At 49.7% G+C, this 16,122-nt stretch overlaps 1 protein-coding gene across 5 annotated transcripts in view; it reads right to left on the bottom strand.

Moving 5' to 3' along the window:
- Positions 1-15,768, bottom strand: part of rcbtb1 (regulator of chromosome condensation (RCC1) and BTB (POZ) domain containing protein 1) — a 114,648-nt gene extending 98,880 nt beyond the window's left edge. For 2 of the 5 annotated variants that reach the window (XM_072514231.1, XM_072514227.1), the window contains exon 1: positions 15,644-15,732. The gene's annotated coding sequence lies outside the window, so the exon portion shown is untranslated. Of the gene's footprint in view, positions 1-15,643 lie in introns of all 5 variants that reach the window. The other 3 variants (XM_072514228.1, XM_072514232.1, XM_072514233.1) reach the window with 3 other exon arrangements.
- Positions 15,769-16,122: the final 354 nt, after the last annotated feature.

Below are 16,122 nucleotides of genomic sequence, written 5' to 3'. Positions count from 1 at the left end.
GGGAACCACGTGGAGTTTTACAAAAAGTTCTCTGGGATGCTGGGGTCACTGCTGATGAGGACATTTAATGAGGCAAGGGAGAGAGGGGGGCTTCCCCCGACAATGTCACAGGTCACTATCACATTGATCCTGAAGCGGGATAAAGACCCGGAGCTATGCGGGTCCTGCAGACCGATCTCCCTACTAAATGTAGACGCCAAATTGTTGGCTAAGATCATGTCCTCAAGGATTGAGGGCTGCGTCCCGGGTGTGATTGGGAGGACCAGATGGGATTTATTAAGGGGAGGCAGTTGGCGGCCAACGTAAGAAGGCTGTTGAATGTTATCATGATGCCCCCAGAGGGTAGGGACGTACAGGTAGTGGTCGCAATGGACGCAGAGAGGGCTTTTGACCGGGTGGAATGGGATTATCTGTTCATACTGGCCATAGAACAGCTGCCAATTGCATTGAGAGCCTCAAAGAGCTGAAAGGGACTGGTCCGGGGGGGAGGGGAAGTGGAACACAGAGTCTCGTTATACGCGGACGATCTGCTCTTATATCTGTTGGACCCATTGGAAGGGATGGAAGAAATTATGGGGATTCTGGCCGGTTTTCGGTCTTCGGTACCTAGGCATCCAGGTGGCGCGGGAATGGGAATGGCTGCACAAGCTTAATCTGGCCCCACTAGTAGACCAAATGAAGGAGGATTTTCGGAGGTGGGATGTGCTCCCGCTGTCACTGGCTGGGAGGGTACAGACAGTGAAAATGACGGTTCTCCCGAGATTCCTGTTTGTGTTTAAGTGTCTCCCCATCTTTATTCCTCGGTCCTTTTTTAAACGGGTCAACAAGGTGATCTCAGGCATTGTATGGGCGGGTAAGACCCCGCGAGTTAAAAAGGGGATATTGGAGCGCAGCTGGGGGGAGGGCGGGCTGGCGCTCCCGAACTTTAGTAATTATTACTGGGCGGCGAATATAGCCATGATTAGGAAGTGTGGTGGTGGTTGGGGGGGGGGGGGGTGTCTCTCTCGGTGTGGGAGGGAGTAGAGGTGTGGAGCCCCGTGGTGGTCGTGTCCCTAAGAGTCTGGGGGCAATGGAGGATCCATGTGGGAGCAGAGGGAGCATCAGTCTGGTCCCCAATTTGCAATAATCACTGGTTTGCTCCGGGGAGGTTAGATGGAGGGTGGCAGAGAGCAAGGATCGAGAGGATGGGCGATATGTTTATAGAGGGGAGCTTTCCCAGCTTGAGGGAACTGGAGGTGAAGTTTGAACTGACGGGAGGGACTTCCGGTTGCAGCGATGCGGAGCTAAGCCGCATGTTTCGGCAGCTCCCGCGACAACGGACTTTCGGGCTCTCCAGAGGAGCCCCAACGGAACCTTTTTGAATTGATCCCGTGTGGGAAGGTGCAGTAAGGTCCCCCCTTATGATATATGGCCGAGATCAGCGGTGGAGCAGCGAAAAAAAGAGGCTCTGGAGCAGCGGCAAAATCGAGGGGGAAAAAGCAAGATGGCGGAGGGCGGAGAACAAGCAGCATGGGGGCCGGACCAGCAGGAGTTCCTTAAGTGCTGTGTGGAGGAGCTGAAAAAGGAGGTGCTGGCACCAATGCTGTTGGCGATCGAGGGGCTAAAGGAGACCCAGAAGACCCAGGCGGTGGAGCTTCATGAGGTGAAAGACATAATGAACGACAATGAGGACGAGATCCTGGGCCTGGCGGTAAAAATGGAGACGCACGAGGCGGTGCACAGGAGGTGGGCCGAGAGAATTGAGGTCCTGGAGAACAGGTCGAGGAGGAAGAACCTCCGGATTCTGGGTCTTCCCGAAGGAGTGGAGGGAGCTGTGCCGGGGCGTATGTGAGTACGATGCTTCATGCGCTGATGGGAGCGGAGGCCGCTCCGACCCCCCTGGAGCTGGAAGGGGCTCACCGGGCCCTGGCGAGGAGACCCAAGGCTGATGAGCCGCCAAGGGCGATAGTGGCAAGGTTCCATCACTCCGCGGACAAAGAAAGTGTGCTGAGATGGGCCAAGAATGTGCGAAGCAGTAGATGGGAGAACGCGGTGATCCGAGTTTACCAGGATTGGAGCGCGGAGGTGGCAAGGAGGAGAGCTGGCTTCAATCGGGCCAAGGCGGTGCTGCATGAAAAAAGAGTCAGGTTCGGCATGTTGCAGCCTGCGCGACTGTGGGTCACTTATCAGGACCGACACCATTATTTTGAAACGCCAGAAGAGGCTTGGACCTTTATTCAGACGGAAAAACTGGACTCGAACTGAGGGGATGTGGTTGTGGGGGGAGATGTTGGTTGTATATGGGGTTGTATATATGGGTAAAGAATTCATGGGTGGGATGATGGATGGGGATGTGGGTAGAGTTCTGGTTCAAATTCCTAAAATTTCCCTTTTTTCTTTTCTGTAGACAAGATGATGATGATGGGGAATGTGGGCGTCGGTGCTGGAGGGAGGGGAGACTCGGGGATGAGGGAACTGGGATAATGGCTGCAACAGGAGCTGCGCCACAGGGGGCGGGGCTGGTTCAGAAAATCGTGGGCTTTTTCCCGCGCTAAAAGGGGGGGGGGGGAATGGAGGAAGGCAAGGAGGAGGAGAGATTCCCACACGGGGAGATCAACGGGAAGGCGGGGGAAGCCGGGGTCAGCAGAAGTCAGCTGATTCTCGGAAGTAATATGGGGGGAGCAAAGAGCTAGATGTGGATCTAGCGGGGGGAGGGGGAGGGAGGGAAGCGGGGGGAGGGGGGATTCTAGGGTTGCTGCTGCACTGTCCGAGGGGGAACTGAAAATGGAAGAGATGGTCGGGGCGGGGTTTCCCCGCCTGGGGGACTGGAGGGTGCGGGAGGCGCAAGCACGGGACTGGCCTAAGATAGGAGATGGCTAGTCGGGGGGGGGGGGGGGGGGGGGGGGGGGGAGACCCCCCAATCCAGCTGATCACGTGGAATGTGAGAGGCCTAAATGGGCCGGTTAAGAGTGCCCGAGTGTTCGCGCACCTAAATAGAGGGGCGACAATACTGGTGGGAAAGCGGGTGTCGTTTGAGGCCAAGAACATAGTAGCGGATAAGGGAGGCCGATACGTGATGGTGAGTGGTAGGTTGCAGGGGACGGAGGTGGTACTGGTGAATATATATGCCCCGAACTGGGATGATGCTGGATTCATGAAACAGATGTTAGGGTGTATTCCAGACCAGGAGGTAGGGAGCTTGATAATGGGTGGGGATTTTAACACTGTGCTGGGCCCAGCATTAGATCGCTCCAGATCTAGGACGGGGAAGAGGCCGGCTGCGGCCAAGGTGCTTAGGGGGTTTATGGATCAGATGGGGGGGGGGGGGGGGGGGGGGAGTAGATCTGTGGAGATTTGCCAGGCCTTTGGCCAGAGAATTTTCTTTTTTCTCCCACGTACATAAGGCCTACTCCCGGATAGATTTTTTTGTTTTGGGCAGGGCTTTGATCCCGAAAGTGGAGGGAACGGAGTATTCGGCCATAGCCATTTCAGACCATGTCCCGCATTGGGTGGAGTTAGAGCTGGGGGTGGAGAGGGACCAACGCCCGTTGTGGAGGTTGGATGTGGGACTGCTGGCAGACGAGGAAGTGTGCGGGTGTGTATTGAAAGGTATCTGGAGGTCAACAACAATGGGGAGGTGCAGGTGGGAGTAGTATGGGAGGCGCTGAAGGCGGTGGTCAGGGGAGAGTTAATCTCCATCAGGGCTCATAGGGTGAAGAGAGAGGGCAGGGAAAGGGAGAGGTTAGTGGGGGAGATTCTAAGGGTGGACAGGAGCTATGCAGAGGCTCCTGATGAGGGACTACTCAGGGAGAGACGAAGTCTCCAGACGGAGTTCGACCTGTTGACCACAGGGAAGGCAGAGGCACAGTGGAGGAAGGCACAGGGGGCGATATATGAACGTGGGGAGAAGGCGAGCCGGATGCTGGCACATCAGCTCCGTAAGAGGATGGGAGCGAGGGAACAGGCGGAGTCAAAGATGGCAGGGGAACTACGGTGCGGAGTGCGGGGAAAGTGAGTGAGGCTTTTAAGGCCTTTTACAAGGAACTGTATAGGTCCCAGCCCCCAGGGGGAAAAGAGGGGATGCGGCGATTCTTGGACCAATTGAGGTTCCCAAGGGTGGAGGAGCAGGAGGTGGCTGGTTTGGGGGCGCCAATTGGGGTGGAGGAGCTGGTTAAAGGACTGGGGAGCATGCAGGCAGGGAAGGCCCCGGGGCCGGATGGGTTCCCGGTGGAGTTTTATAGGAAGTATGTAGACCTGTTAGCCCCGTTGCTGGTAAGGACCTTCAATGAAGCAAGGGAGGGGGGGGGACCCTGCCCCCGACAATGTCGGAGGCGACGATCTCTTTGATCTTGAAGCGGGATAAGGACCCAATGCAATATGGGTCGTACAGACCGATCTCGCTCCTTAATGTAGATGCTAAGTTGCTGGCAAAAATGTTGGCCAGAGGATTGAGGACTGTGTCCCGGGGGTGATTCACGAGGACCAGACGGGATTCGTAAAGGGTAGACAGTTAAATACTAATGTGCGAAGGCTCCTAAATATGATAACGATGCCATCGGTGGAGGGAGAAGCAGAGATAGTGACAGCCATGGACACGGAGAAGGCCTTTGATAGGGTAGAGTGGGAGTATCTCTGGGAAGCGTTGAGGAGGTTTGGGGGAGGGTTTATTAGTTGGGTTAAGCTCCTGTATAAAGCCCCGGTGGCGAGTGTGGTCACGAACCGGCGGAGGTCGGAGTATTTCCGACTGTATCGAGGGACGAGGCAGGGGTGCCTCCTGTCCCCTCTGCTGTTTGCATTAGCAATTGAACCTTTGGCCAAGGCGTTAAGGGAGTCAGGGAAATGGAAGGGGGTGGTTCGAGGGGGAGAGGAACATCGAGTGTCGCTGTACGCAGACGATCTGTTGCTGTATGTGACGGATCCAGTGGAGGGGATGGTGGAGGTAATGCAGATCCTACGGGAGTTTGGAGATTTTTCGGGCTATAAGCTCAATTGGGAAAGAGTGAGCTCTTTGTGATCCATCCGGGGGACCAGGGAAGAGGGATAGACGACCTATTGTTGAGGAGGGCGGAAAGGAGCTTTCGATACTTGGGGATTCAGGTAGCTAGGAGCTGGGGGGCACTGCACAAACTTAATTTGACGCGGTTGGTGGAACAGATGGAGGAGGGTTTTAAAAGGTGGGACATGTTGCCACTCTCGTTGGCGGGTAGGGTACAGTCGGTTAAAATGGTGGTCCTCCTGAGATTTCTTTTTATATTCCATGCCTCCCAATTGTGATTACTAAGGCCTTCTTTAAGAGGGTAAGCAGGAGCATTATGGGATTTGTATGGGCGAGCAAGACCCCGCGGGTAAGGAGGGGGTTCTTGGAGCGTAGCAGAAATAGAGGAGGGTTGGCGTTGCCGAATTTGGATGGTTACTATTGGGCAGCCAACGTGGCAATGATCCGTAAGTGGGTGATAGAGGGAGAGGGGGCGGCGTGGAAGAGGTTGGAGATGGCGTCCTGCAAGGGAACGAGCCTGGGGGCGCTGGTGACGGCACCGCTGCCGCTCTCGCCGACAAGGTACACCACGAGCCCAGTGGTGGCGGCAACGCTAAAGATCTGGGGGCAGTGGAGACGGCACAGGGGTGCGACGGGAGCCTCGGTGTGGTCCCCAAAACCATTGGTTTGTCCCAGGAAGGATGGACGGGGGGTTTCAGAGCTGGCATCGGGCAGGGATTAGAAGAATGGGGGACCTGTTCATTGACAGGACGTTTGCGAGCTTAGGGGCGCTGGAGGAGAAGTTTGGGCTACCCCCAGGAAACGCTTTCTGGTACATGCAAGTGAGGGCGTTTGTGAGGTGGCAGGTGAGGGAATTTCCGCTACTCCCGGCACAGGGGATTCAAGATAGGGTGATTTCGGGCATATGGGTCGGAGAGGGCAAGGTGTCGGCGATATACCAGGAGATGAAAGAAGAGGGGGCGGCTTTAGTAGAGGAGCTGAAGGGTAAATGGGAGGAGGAGTTGGGGGAGGAGATTGAGGAGGGGCTATGGGCTGATGCCCTAAGTAGGGTTAGTTCCTCATGTGCCAGGCTTAGCCTGATACAATTTAAGGTGGTTCATAGAGCGCATATGACGGGGGCAAGGCGGAGTAGGTTCTGTGGGGTGGAGGACAGATGTGGGAGGTGCTCACGAAGTCCGGCGAACCATGTCCATATGTTTTGGTCATGCCCGGCACTGGAGGGGTTCTGGAGGGGAGTGGTGGGAACAGTATCTAAGGTGGTGAAAGTCCGGGTCAAGCCAAGCTGGGGGCTAGCACTATTTGGAGTAATGGATGAGCCGGGAGTGCAGGAGGCGAAAGAGGCCGGCATTCTGGCCTTTGCGTCCCTAGAAGCCCGGCGAAGGATCTTGCTAATGTGGAAGGAGGCGAAGCCCCCCAGCGTGGAGGCCTGGATAAATTATATGGCTGGGTTTATCAAGTTGGAACGGATAAAGTTTGCCTTGAGAGGGTCTGCGCAGGGGTTCTACAGGCGGTGGCAACCGTTCCTAGATCATCTCGCGGAGCGTTAGATGAAGGTTGGACAGCAGCAACAGCAACCCCGGGGGCGGGGGGACATCGTTCAGGGGGGAGGGGGGGGTTTCTGGGGGCATTTGAGCAAGAAAGCACATGAATGATCCAGAAACTGACATGTACGGGAAGAATCCAATGTACAAAGTTCTGTATTTTATTGACTTGCCATGTTCATGTCTTGCCACGCGAGTTCTCTTTCTTTTCTTTGTTACGGGGGGGTTTGTTTGTAAGGTGGAAAATATTGTTGAAAAATTCTTAATAAAAACATATTTTTTTAAAAAATGTTTAATGAACTGACAGGAGGAAATGATTTCAGGTACCTGGAGGCGCAGACTTCCTACGCAGGCAGGTCTCAACCTTCCCGCTCCTACTACCAAGGGGTTACAGGATAGGGTAGTTTCCAGAGTGTGGGTGGGAGAAGGGAGGGTTTCAGACATTTATAAGGAGCTAATGGGGTCAGAGGAAACACAGACCGAGGAGCTGAAACACAATTGGGAAGAGGAGTTAGGAGGAGAGTTAGAGGACGGTCTCTGGGCGGATGCATTGAGCAGAGTCACTGCATCCACAACATGTGCCAGGCTCGGCCTGATACAATTTAAGGTCGTTCACCGGGCTCACATGACAGTGGCCCGGATGAGCAGGTTCTTTGGGGTGGAAGACAGGTGCGCAAGGTGTACAGGAGGGCCAGCGAACCATGTTCATATGTTCTGGACATGCCCGAAGCTTAGGGGATTCTGGCAGAGGTTTGCAGACGTCATGTCCAAAGTATTGAAAACAAGGGTGGCGCCGAGTCCAGAGGTGGCGATTTTCGGGGTGTCTGAAGATCCAGGAATCCAGGAGGAGAGGCAGACGTTCTGGCATTTACCTCTCTGGTAGCCCGGAGACGGATATTATTAGCTAGGAGGGACTCAAAGCCCCCGAAGTCGGAGGCCTGGCTATCTGACATGGCTAGCTTTCTCTGTCTGGAGAAAATCAAGTTCGCCTTGAGAGGGTCAATGTTAGGGTTCGCCCGGAGGTGGCAACCGTTCGTCGACTTCTTTCGGGAAAATTAACCGTCAGCAGAAGGGGTGGGGGGGGCTGTGGGGGTAGTTTAGTGTAGAGTAGGGGGTTAGAAAAGGTGGGATCTGTGAGAGAGGAAGACGGCTTTTACACTATATTTATAACTGTATGTACACTGTTTCTTCTGTTACTATTATAAAACCAGAAATACCTCAATAAAATGTTTACAAAAAAAAGAAGAGCATTCTGTGAACAGAAAATGAAATGAAAAATAGAATAGAAGATGGTCAATCCTTGGCTTCTGGGAAACTTAAGACACAAACTACCATCTTAGTATTACTGTATGTTTCAGATTAACGTATCAACTTCAACTAGAATCCAGCAAAACACTTTACACAAATAAACTGATTGATGTGATAAGCAATTTCAGAAAAGATATCCATCACCATGTTTTAAATGTCGAGCAAAGGAAAAAAGGTGTAATGCCTTACTCAAGTTTTGTCCTTTATTAAACTTTTCAATAGTTTTTTATTCTCCTCATTTTCCACATTTTCATCAACAATAACAAATACAGTATCAATCCCCCAAACAGCATCCCCTTCAATATACAAACCCAAACATCACCCATACGTTCCAAATCAAACAAAACAAAAAGACAAAAAGAAAATTAACGGTCATCCCATAAACAATGTACTCAACCCCACCAATGGCCTCCCCCCACCCCCACACACAATTGTTCGATGGCATCCAATTCTTGAAAGTGAATAAACAATGCCCGTGAATTGTAGAACCCTTCTATCCTTCCCCTCAGCTCAAACTTCACCTTCTCGAGCATCAAAAACCGGGAGCAGACACACCTAAATTTAACATCTCATCTGAAATACTGGATGGCAGTAATGCAGTTCTTGTTCAGTAAACTAACAGTATAACAATAGCACAGACAGGTTAGTTAACATAAGATGACATTGGAAGAGATGGGTATTGTCCACAATTTGCCACAAGTGACCCCAGACGTGAAATCCATGAATCTATCAGTAGGACTGAACTGCCTACTACTACCCGACATGAAGTTGTATATTTCTATGTCACAGGAGATCCTCGATATTGGAAATTTGTCAGCATATTAAATACATGCTAAATATTAACAAATTGCACTATAATCTTTTTTTTAAATATTTTTATTGGTATTTTCAATTTATTCACAGTAACACTTTACGTTTAATATTTACAGCATGTGCGGTTCTTATATACATATTAATATTGTCTGTCCTCCTCTACGCTCCTCCCCCCCCCCCCCCCGGACCGCTTTCCTTCTCCGGCGTGCGATTAGGGAAGCAAAAGCTAGGGCGTCAGCCCTCTTCCCCATGTGTAGCTCTGGCTGTTCGGATACCCTGAAGATTGTAACTAATTGCACTATAATCTTGCAATTGAATGTAACTTTGTTATTAATCAAGACTCAGCTACTGTAACATAAACAGTGATAATTAAGGCTGCTAATTGTACAAATTGAATTACTTCATATGATCATAAATGGTTAAGCTTATGATGTTAACCGTCATGACGGGTGTTGTTAAACAAAACAATTGTTAGTTAATGCATCCGTGTCTAACTTCAATTTTGTTAATTCTGGTAGCACATCCATCCATGGCCTCACCCACAAGATTATAAGATATAGGAGCAGAATTAGGCCATTCGGCCCATCGAGTCTGCTCCGCCATTCAATCATGGCTGATGGTTCTCATCCCCATTCTCCTGCCTTCTCCCCATAACCCTTGACCCCTTTAGTAATCAAGAACCTATCTATCACTGTCTTAAAGATACTCAGTGACTTGTCCTCCACAGCCTTCTGCAGCAATAAGTTCCACCACCGTCTGCCTAAAGAAATTCCTCCTCATCCCTGTTTTTTTTAAATTTAGAGTACCCAATTCATTTTTTCCAAGAGGCAATTTAGTGTGGCCAATCCAGCTACCCTGGACATCTTTGGGCTGTGGGGGCGAAACCCATGCAAACACGGGGAGAATGTGCAAACTCCACACAGACAGTGACCCAGAGCCGGGATCGAACCTGGGACCTTGGCGCTGTGAGGCGGCAGTACTAACCACCATGCTGCCCACCTTATCCCTGTTTTAAAGGATGGTTCCTTCAGTCAGTTTCGGCTGTGCCGTTGGGTTCAAGTTTCAATGACTAGTGTAAACATCCTTTCCACGTCCACTCTATCTAGGCCTCTCAGTATTTCAGTATTCTGCAAGTTTCAATGAGATCCAACCTCATCCTTCTAAATTTCATAGAGTACAGACCCAGAATCCTTAACAGCTCCTCATATGGCAAGTCCTTCATTCCGGGGATCATTCTCCTCTGCAACCTCCAACAGCCCCCAACCCTCCGAAAGTTCAGTGTTATGTTGCACCGCCATTGGCAACCATACCTTCAGAAGGCAGTCTGTGAGGCCCCAAGCTTAGGGATTTTTTCCCTAAACTTCTTTACTCCTCTCATAGGAACATAAAAGCAAGAATAGGCTATTCAGCCCATCGAGTCTGCTCCACCATTCAACTAGATCATGACTCATCGTCTACTTCAACACCATTTTCCTGTGCTATCCATATATCCCTTCATGTCATATGCACTTGGGGAGAATGGGATCAAAGGCTATGGGGAGAAAGCAGGATTAGACTATTGAGTTGGATGATCAACCATGATCGTGATGAAAGGCAGAGCAGGCTCGAAGGGCCAAAAGGCCTCCTGCTCTCTTCTATGTATGTATCTATGCATCTAGAAATCTATCGATCTATGTTTTGCACAGAGTCAGTGATTGCGCTTTCACACCCCTCTGGGATAGAGAATTCCAAAGATTCCCCACATTCTGAATGAAATAATTTTTCATCTCAGTCCTAAATGGTTTGCCCCTTATTTGGAGTGTCTCCCCCCTTCTTCTAGAAACTCCTTGCCAAGGGAACCATCCTTTTTGCTTCTGCCCAGTTTAGCCCCTTAAGAATTTTGGAATTTTCAATGTGATCACCTCACATCCAGCTCGGAGAGAATACAGGCCCAGTCTCCGTAATCTCCTCTCATAGAGCAGTCCCACCATCCCAGGAATTTGTCTGGTGAACCTCCACTACACTCCTCCTTTAAGATGCTCTTTAAAACCAAATTCTTTGACCAGCACTTGGTCAGTTTTACTAATATCGCCAAAATGTGACTCAGTGTAAAGTTTTGTCTTATAACGCCCTAGTGAAGTGCCTTGGAACATTAAAACACACTCTATAAATTTAAGCTGTTGCTTTACAATTCACTCGGTATGGTAATATGTCCTAAGGTGATTGAATAAACTTGAAAATTATCAATATAACTTGGATCAAGTTTTTTGGGATCATCCAAAAGTAAGCCGAGAATCTTACTAATCGTTGACATGAATATATATTCAATCAAACCTTCCGATGTCAGAAAAAGAACGGCCTCCAACTACTTTGAATGACGCAACAGCGTTTCTGGCACAATTATTACATCAGATTTGGCGTTCAGTTATCTTTTAGGACACTGTGCAAGGAAACAATAAACTTAAAGGGTACTTATGTTTCAGATTCAATGGAACAACATTTTTGAAGTGAAGTCACTGTTATATAGGCAACGTACAAAGCATCTTGCATGGAGCAAGATCTGAGAAATAGCAACATGATGAATATCCAACTTCAAACCCAATTTTAAATCTGCCTGCTTGGATGGATCCGAAAGTTCCCATGGAACTATTTTTCAAATAAATTTAGAGTGCCCAGTTCATTTTTCCAATTAAGGGGCAATTTAGCGTGGCCAATCCACCTACCCTGCACATCTTTGGGTTGTGGGGGCGAAACCCACGCAAACACGGGGAGAATGTGCAAACACCACACGGACAGCGACCCAGAGCCAGGATCGAAAACGGGACCTCGGCGCCTAAGGCAGCAGTGCTACCACTAAATTGTCCCTTAGTGTCCCAAGGTTAGGTGGGGTTACAGGGATAGGATGGGGAAGTGGGCCTTGGTCGGGTGCTCTTTCAGAGTATTGGTGCAGACTCGATGGGCCGAATGGCCTCCTTCAGCACTGTAGGGATTCTATTCTAGGAGTGTCAGCTAGATTATGGGTTCTAATTGCAGGGTTCTGCTTATGCCCACAATGTTTTAACATTCAGCTCAGCACAACTGAGTTGGTAGTCTTGGGAGTATTCCATGTGAGTGACATTTACAGACTGTCATAGACATGTTACTTTGCAATAATACATATGCTACAATTAGCATAATACAACAAAATAGCAGCACGGTAGAGCAGTGGTTAGCACTGCAGCCTCACAGTGCCGAGGACCTGGGTTCAATCCCAGCTCCGGATCACTGTCCGTGCAGTGTTTGCACATTCTCAGTGTGTGGGTCTCACCCCACCTCCCAAAGACGTGTAGGGTAGGTGGATTGGCCAGGCTAAATTGCTCCTTAGTTGGAAACATTTAAAAACATAATACAGAAAAACAAAAAAGGCAAAGCTAGACAATCACCAGTAGCTTCTACATTAGCCACTGCATCAAATGGTTCCAGTTTGTGACAGTGCAAAAAACATGCAGCATTCATATATTTACTGACAAGGGCTACAGTTGTTCTAGATTCGAAATACAATTGTAACAGTCTCTATTCAATGCATAAACAAAGATTAGCCTACAACAAAGACTGACATGAATTGCACAGTTTGTTTCTGCACTCAATGCAGGACTGGCTATAAACTTAGAATCATAAAGTCATTTTGGCATAGGTGAAGGCCATCTGGCCCATCGAACTCAGACCACCTCTCTGCGGAACAATCCAGTCAGACCCATTTCTCTGCTCGATCTCTGTAACTCTGAAAATGTTTTCTCTCAAAAGCCCTCCAATTTCCTGTTTAAGAACATAAGAACTAGGAACAGTCGGCAATTCAGCCCCTTGAGCCTGCTCCACCATTCAATACGATCACGGCTGATCTCATCTCGGCCTCAACTTCACTTTTCTGCCCCATCCCCATAGCCCAACAACCCAGTACTAATTAAAAATCTGTCTATCTCTTCAAATTTACTCAATATGCCAGCATCCATCACACTGTGGGGTAGCCATGATGTGGAGATGCCGGCGTTGGACTGGGGTGAGCACAGTACGAAGTCTTACAACACCAGGTTAAAGTCCAACAGGTTTGTTTCGATGTCACTAGCTTTCGGAGCGCTGCTCCTTCCTCAGGTGAATGAAGAGGTCTGTTCCACAAACACGTATATAGACAAATTCAAAGATGCCAAACAATGCTAGGAATGCGAGCATTAGCAGGTGATTAAATCTTTACAGATCCAGAGATGGGGTAACCCCAGGTTAAAGAGGTGTGAATTGTCTCAAGCCAGGACAGTTGGTAGGATTTCGCAGGCCAGATGGTGGGGGATGAATGTAATGTGACATGAATCCCAGGTCCCGGTTGAGGCCGCACTCATGTGTGCGGAACTTGGCTATAAGTTTACACATTAAAGAAGCCATCCCCTATGGACAAGCTCTCCGTATACACAGGATCTGCTCAGACGAGGAGGAGCGTAACAGACATCTACAAACGTTGAAAGATGCCCTCGTACGAATGGGATATGGCACTCGACTCATCGATCGACAGTTCCAACGCGCCACAGCGAAAAACCGGACCGACCTCCTCAGAAGACAAACATGGGACACAACCGACAGAATACCCTTCGTCGTCCAGTACTTCCCCGGAGCGGAGAAACTACGTCATCTTCTTCACAGCCTTCAACACGTCATTGATGACGATGAACATCTTGCCAAGGTCATCCCCACACCCCCACTACTTGCCTTCAAACAACCGCGCAACCTCAAACGAACCATTGTTTGCAGCAAACTACCCAGTCTTCAGAACAGTGACCACAACACCACACAACCCTGTCATGGTAATCTCTGCAAGACATGCCAGATCATCGACATGGATACCACTATTACACGGGAGAACACCACCCACCAGGTACGCGGTACATACTCGTGCGACTCGGCCAATGTTGTCTACCTCATACGCTGCAGGAAAGGATGTCCCGAAGCGTGGTACATTGGCGAGACCATGCAGACGCTGCGACAACGAATGAACGGACATCGCGCAACAATCACCAGGCAGGAATGTTCCCTTCCAGTCGGGGAACACTTCAGCAGTCAAGGGCATTCAGCCTCTGATCTCCATCGTTCTCCAAGGCGGCCTTCAGGACCCGCGACAACGCAGAATCGCCGAGCAGAAACTTATAGCCAAGTTCCGCACACGAGTGCGGCCTCAACCGGGACCTGGGATTCATGTCACATTACATTCATCCCCCACCATCTGGCCTGCGAAATCCTACCAACTGTCCTGGCTTGAGACAATTCACACCTCTTTAACCTGGGGTTACCCCATCTCTGGATCTGTAAAGATTTAATCACCTGCTAATGCTCGCATTCCTAGCATTGTTTGGCATCTTTGAATTTGTCTATATATGTGTTTCTGGAACAGACCTCTTCATTCACCTGAGGAAGGAGCAGCGCTCCGAAAGCTAGTGACATCGAAACAAACCTGTTGGACTTTAACCTGGGGTTGTAAGACTTTGTACTGTGGGGTAGGGAATTCCATTCCACATCATAGCCCTTTAAGAGAAGTCATTTTCCATCATCTGTTTCAAATCTGCTACCGTATCCAAGAACTATGACTTATCATTCTAGATTGCCCTACAAAAGGCACCATCCACTCTACGTCTACTTTATCAATACCTTTTAGCATCCTCTATACCTCAATTAGATTTCCTCTCATTCTTCTAAACCCAAAGACTATAAGCCTAAACTGCTCAATCTTTTGTCATAAGACAAACCCATTATCTCTCGAATCAATCTAGTGAACCTCCCCTGAACTGCCTCGAATGCAACTACATCCCTCCTCAATTAAGGGGACCAAAACTGTACACAATACTCCAGGTGCAGTCTCACTAATGCCTTGTACAGTTGTAACACTTCCCTACTTTTATACACTATCTCTTTAGCCATAAATGCCAAAATTCCATTTGCCTTCCTTATTACCTGCATACTAAATTTCTGTGATTCGTGCACAAGGACACCCAGATCCCTCTGCACCAAAGTTTCTTCCCATTTAGATAATAAGTTGCTTTTCCATTTTTCAGACCAAAATGGATGACCTCACACTTATCCATGTTAAACTCATCTGCCAAATTTTGGCTCAGTACCTAACCTATCTATAACCCTTTGTAAATTTCTTATTTCTTTATTGCAAACTTACTATTCCACCTATTTTAGTGTTATTTGCAAATATAGCTGCGGCACATTCAATCCCTGCATCCAAGTCATTAATATTGATTGTAAACAGTTAGGGCCTGAGGATCGAACCCTGTGGCACCCCACTTGTTACATCTTGCCACCCAGAAAAAGCTCAATTTGTCCTGATTTTCTGCCCTCTGTTGGTTAGCCAAACTAATAATTTACCCCAATAGAACCATATAATTCCTACAGCGCAGGAGGCGCATCAAGTCTGCACTGAACCTCTGAAAGAGCACTCTATCCAGACCCACTCTCCTCCCCAGCACCCCCCACCCAAATCCACATAACCCCACCTAGCCTACACATCCTTGGAGGAAACCGGGGCACGCGGAGGAAACGCAGACACAGGGAGAATGTGCAAACTCCAGTCACCCACGGCCGGAATTGAAGCCAGGTTCCTGGCGCAGTGCTAACCACTGTGCCGCTTTTGTTTAGAACACTGATCATCCCGTTCAGCAAGATCGTCACCACTCACTGAGTAAACAGGTTCTTCTTCACATTCCCCATCCCTTATCCAAAATCAGTTAATCTATTTCAAAAACATTAACCATTGTGCTTAAAACCCTTCATTCCTGTCGGAACCTACAGGAAGAATCTGATGTGTGTTGGGTTAGGTTAAAATGGGACAGAGACCTGGATTCCGTTGACAGGTCAGTCGCTGGAGTTAATCTGCATTGACTACCACCAGCGGCCTGATCTGGAAGGCAGGATTCAGTTAAAAGGCCGCAAAGACCATTTATCTAGTAAATGAGCGTTATCATGGCTATTTTACTGACTGGAAAAGGAAAGAAGCCGCCTTTACCCAGAGCCTTCTCTCCCGGTCCGCACTCCGCTCGCACTTCCTCCATGAGATACCTGCCTCCTGGGGGTGGGGCCTCGCTGGCTCCTAGGTCACGTGCCTCAGGGATGGGGCCTCGCTGGCATCCGGGGCCACGTGCCTCCATGGGCGGGGCCTCGCTGGCATCCGGGGTCACGTGCCTCCATGGGCGGGGCCTCGCTGGCTCCGAGTGGTCCCGGCTCACTGACATCCTGGGTCACAGCCCTTGGGGGCGGGACCTCGCTGCCTTCCGGGGTCACAGCGATTGGGGGCGGGATCTCGCTGCCTTTCGGGGTCACAGTCTTGGGGGCGGGGCCTCGCTGCCTCCTGGGGTCACGTGCCTCCTGGGTGCCTTGAACTGCCGTTGACCCCGTACCCTCTCCAGCACCAACTTTCGTAATCACCGTGCTGTGCCACTGAAAACCAAATTATGGCAACCGGTCTCCCACTTTTTATCCTCCGGA

Source organism: Scyliorhinus torazame, chromosome 8 (assembly GCF_047496885.1).
Source record: "Scyliorhinus torazame isolate Kashiwa2021f chromosome 8, sScyTor2.1, whole genome shotgun sequence".
In the NCBI taxonomy this organism is placed as follows: Eukaryota; Metazoa; Chordata; class Chondrichthyes; order Carcharhiniformes; family Scyliorhinidae; genus Scyliorhinus; species Scyliorhinus torazame.
This window is presented reverse-complemented; position numbering and strand designations above follow the sequence as displayed.